The following is an 11,250-nucleotide window of genomic DNA, read 5'->3' on the forward strand; positions in this document are numbered from 1 at the left end:
CTTTACCTCTCCCGGACCTCCGACCCCCCCCCCCCCCCCCCCCCCCGAGTATAATAATATAGTTTGTGGGGCCCGCGGCATCACTTGCCAGGATCGGTAGGTAAATAGGGCCTGTTAAAAAAAAAAAAAAAAAAAGCAGCGGTAGCGGCTGACACCAGGTCCCCCTAATGTCCTGGGCCCTGAATTCAGCGCATTGTCTGCTTTCCCCTTATGTGCCCCTGTTGAAGAGCTCTCGGTGCCGGTACCAATAGCTCCCCACTGTCAGAAGGGCGGTCCTGACAGTCTAACTGTTTTGATAGCTGTTCACCAGGGGGGCATAATGGGAAAGCCGATAGCACGCTGAATTCAGCGCACTGTTGGGTTTGTAGCAGTATATAATACCGAAGACCTTTCATGCCCCCCAGACATGCGGTTTTATATACCGTTAGAAAGCCGACAGTGCACTGACCCCAGGAAAATGATTAATTTTCTAAATCTGACATTTTATTTCTAAAAGCTGTAAAACATAATAAAACCAATATAAATCTGGTATCGCTGTAATCCTAATGAGCGGCCGGACAAAGCTGCCTTGTCATGTATACCGCAGAGTGAACGCCATAACAACAGAACGCAAAAACTGATGATAGAATTGCTTCAGAAGTTATGAATTTTGGATGACGAGGAGGGAAAATACGATAAAAAAGTCGCCGAGCATTAATGTACAAACTACCCTGTATCATTAAGGGGTTAATGGTCAATCTCTAAAAGATACTTCAACATTTTCAGATATACAAAAATTGCTGTTACTTATAATCACCACTAGGTGGCAGTGAAACTCCAGCTAATTTACTGGAACGGCTGCTTGTAATATTGTCAAAATTCATCTAAATCTGTTGCCTCTCTGGACCGTTTTTCCACACACTGAGCATAAATGAAAAGTCAGTGAGAATTAGGATCAATTATGACAATATTTTTTTTTTTTGCCAATTTCAGAAAAGTTTAATGAAATACATCAGATTATGAGGAACGTATCCTTTGTTTCCCCAGGAAATAGCGCCACATCTATGTATGGATTTTGTCTGGTATTGCAACCAAGCTCTATTGAAGTGAATGGAACTGAGCTGCAAATACCAGACACAACTTGTGGATAACGGTGGCACTGTTTCTGGAGTAGAGCAGGCATTGTGTTTGTCTATTGCCCCTTTTAAATGGGAAGAATATACAAATCTGTCTTCCATGATGTGAAGTCAGTGCCTCAGTCATGCAGTCCAATAGAGGGCGCACCATGAGGATATGCAAGTCCGTCTTCCATGATGTAATTAGGAAGACAGAGCCTAAGTCATGCAGTCCAATAGAGGGCGCTCACTGAGGATATGCAAGTCTGTCTTCCATGATGTAATTAGGAAGTCAGTGCCTCAGTCATGCAGTCCAATAGAGGGCGCGCCCTGAGGATATGCAAGTCTGTCTTCCATGATGTAATTAGGAAGACAGTGCCTCAGTCATGCAGCCCTCTGCACCCGACTGAAGAGATGCAATAACATCGAAACAGCTGTCCTCCAGAGACCTGGTAAAATCCCACATCATTGCAAACAAAGATCTCTTTGGATCTAAGGTTTTAGCCGAGGGCGATGTTTTGATATCCGCATCGGAGGTTAGGTACTTTGTCCGCTTCTCGAACACCGATGTTAATGGGAGGGGTTCTGGACTGTAGATTCAAGCCACCAACACTGCATCGTGCCCTTTAAAATTGATTTTGCGAAGTTGCGGGCACAAACTTTTTGGTTCATTGGTCCAGGTTGCCACTTGCCAAATTCCAGTTTACCATGGCTTTAAGTCTTGTTTAGACAATTTGGGCTTGGATGTTAGAGAGTTTGGTACATTCTTTTCGCGGAGGTGTCGCCACTACAGTGGACTCGTGCGGCATGCCCCTGGAGGATATTAAGATATTTAGAAGGTGGAAATCAGAGTGTTATCGCAGTTATATTCGTCCAGATATGTTAACGCTGTAGTTGCCATTTGTTTGTTTTCTTTCTCACTACAGAATCTGTTTGAGGTGAGCGAAAAACATCTATTTGGCCCGGTGGTCTTTAGCTATGATTTCAACAGGTCGTTTGCTGGAGATTGTTAAGCTCAGTAGGGAGGTCTCAGGTATGGCTATATTAGTTGGTGGGAATGATTTAGAAAGGTTAAATTTGTATTTTTCTGAGTTTTTTAGGAGAGTTGTTCTGGTTTGTGCGGAGGTGGTTCTTCATAGGGTGTGGTGTGTAGCACGCAATCTGGCTGCCTTGGAAACAGTTTGCTGGGTTCTTAAAGGGGTTGTCCCATCACAAGGATCCTATCTATACTGCTTGATAATGTGAATGTAAGACTTTTCCTAAATACACTGCTTTGTTTGTCCACTATCTTACTTTATTCATTTCTCTGTTGACACAGCCCTTGACTTATCTGGTCAAAAGTTAAGTGATGTATCTGCTGCTCTCAGGGGGGAGGGAGGAGGGGCTAAGTGCACGTGAGCGAGCCTGGAAGGGGGGGGGGCCGCCAATACAGACCCGGCATCCGCTGTAATAGAGAGGCGGATGCCGGTGGGAGGATAGACGCTGGCACAGGTGCCTGCTACATCGCTACGCTCCTGCCCTGCATGAAGCCAGCAGCGGCAGTAGCGATGCTGCTATTCCGGGGGGGGCGGAGGAGCGAAATAGCAGCATCGCTCCTGCCGCTGCTGGCTTCATGCAGGGCAGGAGCGTAGTGATGTAGCAGGCACCTATGCTGGCGTCGACACTCCCCGGTCTGTATTGCATTGTGAAGGCTGTACGTCCGATGCCTAGCTGCATCAGGAGCGCACATGCAGGGCCAGCGGCATAGAAGCGACGACTTCTCGCCGCTGGCTTTGCATATGTAACCCCGCCCACCAATTACGCAACAAAGCCGGAAGAAAGAAGAATTTACAGCAGCGAAGATTGTTGAGTATGCGACGTGGGAATACCCCTTTAATATTCGGTTGTTGAGGCATGTGCGGGCACTTGGGCGAGAGGTTTAAATCCTGCCACATCTAATTGGAAGGGGACAATGATCTACAGTTGTTTGATTAAGTACATATCCAATAGGAGTTGATACATTTATTGCTGGGTTGCAACACGATGTGGAGAGATTGTTGATGCTGGCTGGTGGGGTTGGTCAGATATAGGTGGCACACTGCCTCCTCTGTAGCAAGTTTTTCTATGCCCGCAGACTCTCTTGAAGCATATAGAGGGGGTCGTTTTTGATTTGGTTTTGTGGACTGTTGTTATTTGAAAGTGGAGCCGAGTTATAAACTCTGCCTTATAGATGGCATAAAATTGGAGGTGGAGCGTGGAACATAAAAGTCAAGGTCACGTGGGGGGAGCTGATAAGAGGAACACCTTCTCTACCCAGCCCTTGTATAAAAAAAATTTGTTGGTCTAAGGGTCTTTTTGTGTGTTATGGTTTTATCTTCCTGTTTTTCAGTTGTCACAGTGTTGCAGGCTTTTCCATTCTCTAATCAGGAGGATATCGATCTTTACATTCCTGCAGACTCCCTGCGATTGGTATTATGGATAAAGACGAAGATTTGAAGAAGGACACGAGGCACGGGATCTGTCTGCAGGTTGTTTTGTTTTTTAATTTAGTTAAGAAAATAAAAAGAATTCTGTGATTTCAAGTCAGAAATACAGGAAGAGGTGAGTGAAATAACAAAACAGCCCAGCCCATATACGTACTATAGGACTATAATGCATATCATCCTCTGTGTCTTTTCTACAGGGCTATGTCTTCTTCATCATGGATTATCTCAGCGTAGGAGACTTCAAAGACTTCATTGGGGCTAATGCGCCATGCCCCATTCCTGTCACCAGGTAAGACAGGACATGGACAAAGATGTTGACTATACTTGTCAGGGACATCCTGATTTATATTATTGTTCACCTCTTAGTTTACTGGGTGACATTTTGGATATTTTCTCTGTTTCAGGTTTTTCACAGCTGAGATTACCTGTGGGCTGCAGTTTCTCCATATCAGAGGTATCATACACAGGAAAGTGAAGTCTTCTTCTGTGTAGACCTGGTCTATGTATACTCTCTGCCATTATGAGTTCTATCAGCCCAGCTAATAGAATAAATATGGTCATTAAAAATTATTTCCTCTACCAAAGATATAAAACCAGACAACATCTTACTGGACAGATCGGGTCACTTGATGATTGCGGATTTCGGCCTTGCCATGATGAACATCTTTAGGGATAAGAAGATCTCACAATATGCCAAGACTCCTAGATACCTGGCTCCTGAAGGGAGGAATCATCTACATGATATTGAGTTATGACTGTGTACAGGTCTGGACATCTCCAGGACTTCTGGTGGTCTGAACAATGTTCTTACATGTATTGTCTTTGCTATGTTTCCGTAGATTATTCTAAAGAAGCCTTACAACACGGCAGTGGACTGGTTCTCAGCAGGTGTGATGTTTTATGAAATGGCTACTGGCAAATATCCTTTTTATGCCGGTGTATTCTCTGAAAAGTTGAAGAAGTCACTGATCCAGGATGATCCCACCTACTCTGAAGGACTTAACCCCCGAGCCACAAAAATGATGAACTGGAGGAGTATATATGCACTTATCCTTTATGCTCCAATGCTGGTGCACAATGGCAGAATAGCCCAGATATTGGTTTGGACACCTGTAAACTTTACCATATCGTATAGGAGACTTTGATGTAATATTTGGTGTCTTCTATAAGAGTTTTCCCATTAAGACAACCACGTTGAATGTGCCCTATTTATATAGAAGAATTATTTCTACTAAATGATTTCTCCTGGCAGAACGTTTGGCAGAATCGTGAGGTAGACCTTCCACAGAATCTGGAGGAGGATACAACACTGGTTGTGAAAAGCTTCGCTCTACAGTCACATGTCTCCAATAGGTCAGTGGGTGAAAACGGTCACGTTCCAGAAAAGCCTTTATTTGACATCACAAGTACCAAACCAAGATTTTCTGTCCTCGTATGAAGCTCTGATACCTCGATATCTACTCTCCAGACACCAGACGTCTACAACTAGAGGCACATTGCAGACCTTTCAAGCAGTGGCCACTTTTTGTAGTCAGATGTACTTACAGAGCATGCAAGTTTCCTGCTGAATCCTGAGGTAGATTCCAAGAATCGTCAACCAATGGCCAAGACATTTATTAGACTTTCCACAATAAGATATACTCACTATCAGGGTAGGTATCTGCTGCATCAACCGCAATGGCCACTTTCTGCAGTCCAGATGGACTCACAAAGCCCAAGAGTTTCCTGCAGCATCCTGAGGCAGATTCCAAGCGTGGTCTCTGTTCCCAATGGCCAAGAAATTTATTGGACTTTCCGCAGTCCGATGTACTCACACACCAACTGAGTTATCTACTTCATCTAGAGGAAGATTCCAAGCACGGTATCTGTTCTCTATCAACCGCAATGGCCACTTTCTGCAGTCCGGATGTAGTCATGATCCATGTGATTTTCCTGCTGCATCAGGCAGCAGATTCCAGACACAGTATCTGTTCTCCATCACTGGCCAAGACATATACCAGACTTTCAAATTGTGTCCACAGATGTATTCCATGAAACAAGGTAGGTTTGATCTCTCACTCAATGGCCAAGACCTTTATCAACCTACCTCTATGTGAGTCAAGCCAAAGGCTCATCATCATCAACTGGGCCACATTTAAGCCTATTGCTCTGACTTCTAATATAAACTTCTAATTTTTCACACCTTACATGAAGTTAATAAAGTCAATAATTATTAAATAGTAGAGATGAGCGAACACTGTTCGGATCAGCCGATCCGAACAGCACGCTCCCATAGAAATGAATGGAAGCACCTGTGACGCCGGCCGACCGCCGTCAAAGTCAGCGTCACAGGTGCTTCCATTCATTTCTATGGGAGCGTGCTGTTCGGATCGGCTGATCCGAACAGTGTTCGCTCATCTCTATTAAATAGCGGTGTATCTAAACCTTTGTGTATCTAAGCCTCTTTATGGATCTTCATGGTTTGACAGAGCAATGGTGACAATCCAACACATTATAGAAGCCTCAGATGTGGTCATTCTCCATTAGAATAATTGTGAACCCCAGAAATTACCAAACACAGACATGCTTGGACTCCCTGCGGTTGGGAGTAAATATTATTCATGGTCATCTGACTACATATATCCTGGCCTGACATCTCCAGGACTTCTGGTGGTCTGAACAAGGTTCTATTGATTATTGTCTTTGCTATGTTTCCACAGATTATTCTAAAGAAGCCTTACAACACGGCAGTGGACTGGTTCTCAGCAGGTGTGATGTTTTATGAAATGGCTACTGGCAAATATCCTTTTTATGCCGGTGTATTCTCTGAAAAGTTGAAGAAGTCACTGATCCAGGATGATCCCACCTACTCTGAAGGACTTAACCCCCGAGCCAGAAACATGATGAACTGGAGGAGTATATATGCACTTATCCTTTATGCTCCAATGCTGGTGCACAATGGCAGAATAGCCCAGATATTGGTTTGGACATCTGTAAACTTTACCATATCGTATAGGAGACTTTGATGTAATATTTGGTGTCTTCTATAAGAGTTTTCCCATTAAGACAACCACGTTGAATATTCCCTATTTATATATAAGAATTATTTCTACTAAATTATTTCTCTTGGCAGAAAATTTGGCAGAATCGTGAGGGAAACCTTCCACAGAATCTGGAGGAGGATAACGCTGATTCCAGACACAGTATCTGTTCTCCATCACTGGCCAAGACATATACCAGACTTTCTGATTGTTTCTGCTCTCAAGCAACTGCAGTGGCCATGTTCTCCAGATGTATTCCATGAAACAGGATAGTTCTCTTCTGAAAGAGACAGATTCCATACTCGATCTCTCACTCAATGCAAGACCTTTATCACCCTACCTTTATGTGAGTCAAGCCAAGGGCCCATCATCAGCAGAGGCATATTTAAGTCTATTGCTCTGACTTCTAATGCAAACTTATATTTTTCACACCTTACATGAAATTAATAAAGTCAGTATTTATTAAATAGCAGTGTATCTAACCCTTTATATATCTAAGCCTTTAGTATCTGAGCCTCTTCACCGTTCAACAAAGCAACAGTGTCCACCCAACACATTATAGGAGCCTCAGATGTGGTCATTAATGCCATCCCAGGTCCACACGTTCTAGTCCATGTACATTTGTGGTCAGTCTCCATTAGAATAATTGTAAACCCCAGAAATGACCAAACACGGACATACTTGGACTCCCTGTGATTGGGAGTAAATATTATTCATGGTCATCTGACTACTTATTTCCCGGCCTTCACACACAGACATTAACCTGCAATATGTATTTTTGTGTCCTGACTTTCTAGGTTACATTTTACAGCAGTTTTGCAACCATTTCAGTCAAGATGGAGAGCAGGTAAGGGATGAATGTGATAGTGTTAACAATGAACATGCAACAAAAATATGTACTTTGATGTGTGTGCTGTATGCATGTAACGCGTGACGTGCTATATGCATGCAATATGTGATTGATGTGTATTGTATGCATCTAATATGTGAGTGGTATGTACTGTATATATCCATTTTCATATATTAGACACGTATTAGACCCCAGAATATAATAAATGCAGTCCCAGGGAGGAGAAAGAACATAACAAACAATGTTACTCACCTCTTCTGAGCTCTGGCGCTGGTCTTTGTGCCTCTTCCAGGCTCAGAGATGTCATAAATGGTGTCGGAGACTGCTGGGGCCCAATCACATGGGTCATGCTACCATCATGATGCCAATGTAACCCAATGTGACGCCCAAGGCCCGATCACAGGTGGTCAGCGGTGATGAACCCCAAAAACATCAGGTTCGGTCAAATAAATTTTTTTTTAAATTTGTAGGGGATATTATGCTGTGTGGAGGGGCTACTGAGATACATTATATTGTTTGGAGGGGCCACTAAGGGCTATTATGTTATTTGGAAGGCTTCTATGGGCCATTTTACTGTATGGAGGTCACTAAGGGACATTATGTTATTTGGAAGGTTGCAAAAGGGACATAATACTGTGTGGAGGGGCCACTATGGAACAGTATATTGTGTGAAGGGGCCACTATGGGACAATAAATGGGACATTATTCTTAAAGAGGTTTTCCAGGAATTAGCCAAACTACAGAGGGGCCAGGGCAGGTGCCTCAGTGGTCACTGGAGAGAAATCAGTGATGTCACAGACGTACACCACCAGTCCCTCTCCACTGACCACTGAGGCCACCGATGGGGTGCAGGGCTTTTTTTTTATTTTTTATGTTACATCTGCCCCGAGCCCCTCTGAGGTTTATCCAGTTCCCGAGCAGAGCGCAGAAGTTTGAGGTATGTCCTCAGCTTCTTTAGTTCACTAAGGGGGTTCAGTGCTTAGTGGTAGAAATGGGAGGGCGCCATTTCAATTTTTCGCCTCAGGCAGCAGAAAACCTAGAATCAGCCCTAAAGTTACTGTTACTTTGAGATAAAGCCTTTGCATAGTCTATTAATTTGGGTTATAGGATGAAACGTGACATGTTTATAGGTTTCTTAGGTGTTATAAATGGGATTGTTCCTTAGGAACAGACAGATCATCAAGCACGGGCACAGTCGGACAGATACTATATGTGAATATTCATGATTTGCTTCTACACACATTTGTTTCTTCCTTTGTGAAAAGATTTATGGAAACCTCATAATAATAATAATTAGGCTTGGTGATAATTATATCTGGCGCCAAATGTATCACAGTCGTGGTTTTCTAATGATTTATTTATTATATACTGCTATGTCTAATACTTTGTTAATGTGAAGTTTATGTACATAGTGCACCGATTAAAGAAGAACAAGGAGACGATTAGTATACCGTGTGATATTTTCAGGAGAAAATGGCTCCTAGGCAAGATGGACTTTTGGCACCAAGAAGTTCAACCAGAAGATTCATGTAGGCTTACACATCCATCACAAGCTCAATGTCTAGAGGCCCTCTATGGCATTCTACCACAACTGGTGGGGTGTCATGTCTACCTACCTTATGGTGCGCAAAACCTCTTTGATGGTACGAACACCTTCCTCTATCCCTTCAAGACCAGTCCACGTAATCTGATGCAACCATACGCAATTCCAGTAGTCGCAGTATGGTCATGTCTACCGCTAACTAACTAAGCAAGAATTATCCTGCCTGTGCTAGAACCTCACAAGGGCCCCACTCACAATACAGTGCAAAAGTTATAAGAATAAAACAGTGACCGTGACGGGGACCTTACAGTTTCAAAGAAAACCATAGACAGCAGAGTGAGACTCTCCACAATACCAGAGGATCTTCCATTATGTCAATAATGGTCCAACAGAAGACACCCAAATTTACTACTAGTAAATTTAGGGAACTGAGGGCACCCAGGGACCCAAGGAACCTCAGATCAACACTGTTAGACAGTCTGGCCACTAGCTATACATCATAGCTCCCTAGTGATCAGGTGAGAAGCCTACTGACCAACACCTCAAAACACATACGGTATGTCCATATCAGTCTTGACTTCCACATTGACTGGTTTCACAAGTCTTCATTAGACTGGGAGCCCTGTGCAAATAGATCACGACTTATATCATACTTGCCGATAAGGTAACTAAGTTCACACCTGCGCCTGGCTTCCGTTCTTTGGTTCTGCATGGGGACCCGTAAAACAGAAACCCAATACGCTTAAAAAGCGGTTACCCGCAGACCCCATAGAAAATAATGAAAAATACAGAGGGAAAAGTCCTGCTTGCTCGCATTTTTCAAGAGGATTCAGGGATGGAATAACCGAATGTAGAGGGAGCGCTAATGTGAATCCAGTCTTAGGCATGCAGAGTGCAGTGCGACAATTATCTGGTGAGGCTCCCCTTTAGGTGTGGTAAGGCCCCCTTTTGGAACATGATATGTCCTCTTTTCATGAAGTTGACACTAAATGTGCTGGCTACGTACCACGACATATAAATTCCATCCAGTTTTGCCAACGTAGGAGCATTTTGCCAGGTTACCAATCTTCAGGAGCCTCCTGGACATTCTTGGAGCGTTGGCAAGTCATGCATCAAGATCATGTTACAGCTTTCAGCTAAAGAGACTCATTACGCAGCTCGAATCTTGGACCATCTCGATGAAGAAGTAGAACTTTCTCTTCTTTCCACTTGAGTAACCTAATTCTCTTTCCAGACCTTTAGACATGCCAAACGAAAAGAAAGTGTCTGCTCTCTACATAAACCCCGATTATCATTCTTAGTGCCAAAATCCGGCCTCTTAGTAACTGAACTGCTATAATTGGCAAAAGTATGGGTTCCTTGGAGAAACAATTCTGCCACAAATTATTCTCATATCTCGTGTCCACCATCCCAACAATCCTTGCCCGAACCACCAAAGGGTGGTGTTTCCCAAAACTCTATGGAAATGGAGATTTAACTTGGGGGCATTCCATTAAAGGCCCCCCCCTTCCTATAAGGCCTGTTGTTATAAGCAGGTCCTAACACCTATACATAGTTTATTAAATCAGTACATTATAGTTATAGGGGTGTGTTACTAGGAAGTAATCTATCATTTAAATCACATTTTTATGTCAAAAAATATTTTTTAAGAATTTTTGGTGTTTTTTTTAGTTTTCCATGTTATTATCTACATTTAACCCCTTCCCGACATGCGCCGTAATAGTACGGCGCATGTCGGGTCTGTAACTATGGCAACCGCCCGGGAGCCGGGCGGCCGCCATAGCCGCCGGGTGTCTACTGCTTTAAGCAGTAGACAACCGGCTCTAATGCCTCCGATCGGTCCTCCAGGGCCAACGTCATGTTGCCATGACAGCCGGGAGCCTGTACAAGGCTCCCAGGCTTGTCTGCAAATTGTCTCTTTTGCAAGCTGGTCTATGCAGCCTGCAAAAGAGAGGATGATTTTTTTTGCAATGCATTAGCATTGTAATGCATTGCATTAGTGATCAGACCCCCTGGGATTCAACACCCCTAGGGGGTCTAATAAATGCAAAAAAAAAAAATGTAAAAAAAAATATAAAAAAAATATAAAAAGTATTAAAAGTTCAAATCACCCCCCTTTCCCTAGAACACATATAAAAGTAGTTAAAAACTGAAACATATACATGTTAGGTATCCCCGCGTCCCAAATCGCCGGCTCTACAAATCTATAAAAATATTTTTCCTGTTTGGTAAACGCCGTAGCGGGAAAAATAGTCAAAAGTGCCAAATAGCCGTTTTT

The sequence above is a fragment of the Leptodactylus fuscus genome, chromosome 2 (assembly GCF_031893055.1).
Source record: "Leptodactylus fuscus isolate aLepFus1 chromosome 2, aLepFus1.hap2, whole genome shotgun sequence".
In the NCBI taxonomy this organism is placed as follows: domain Eukaryota; kingdom Metazoa; phylum Chordata; class Amphibia; order Anura; family Leptodactylidae; genus Leptodactylus; species Leptodactylus fuscus.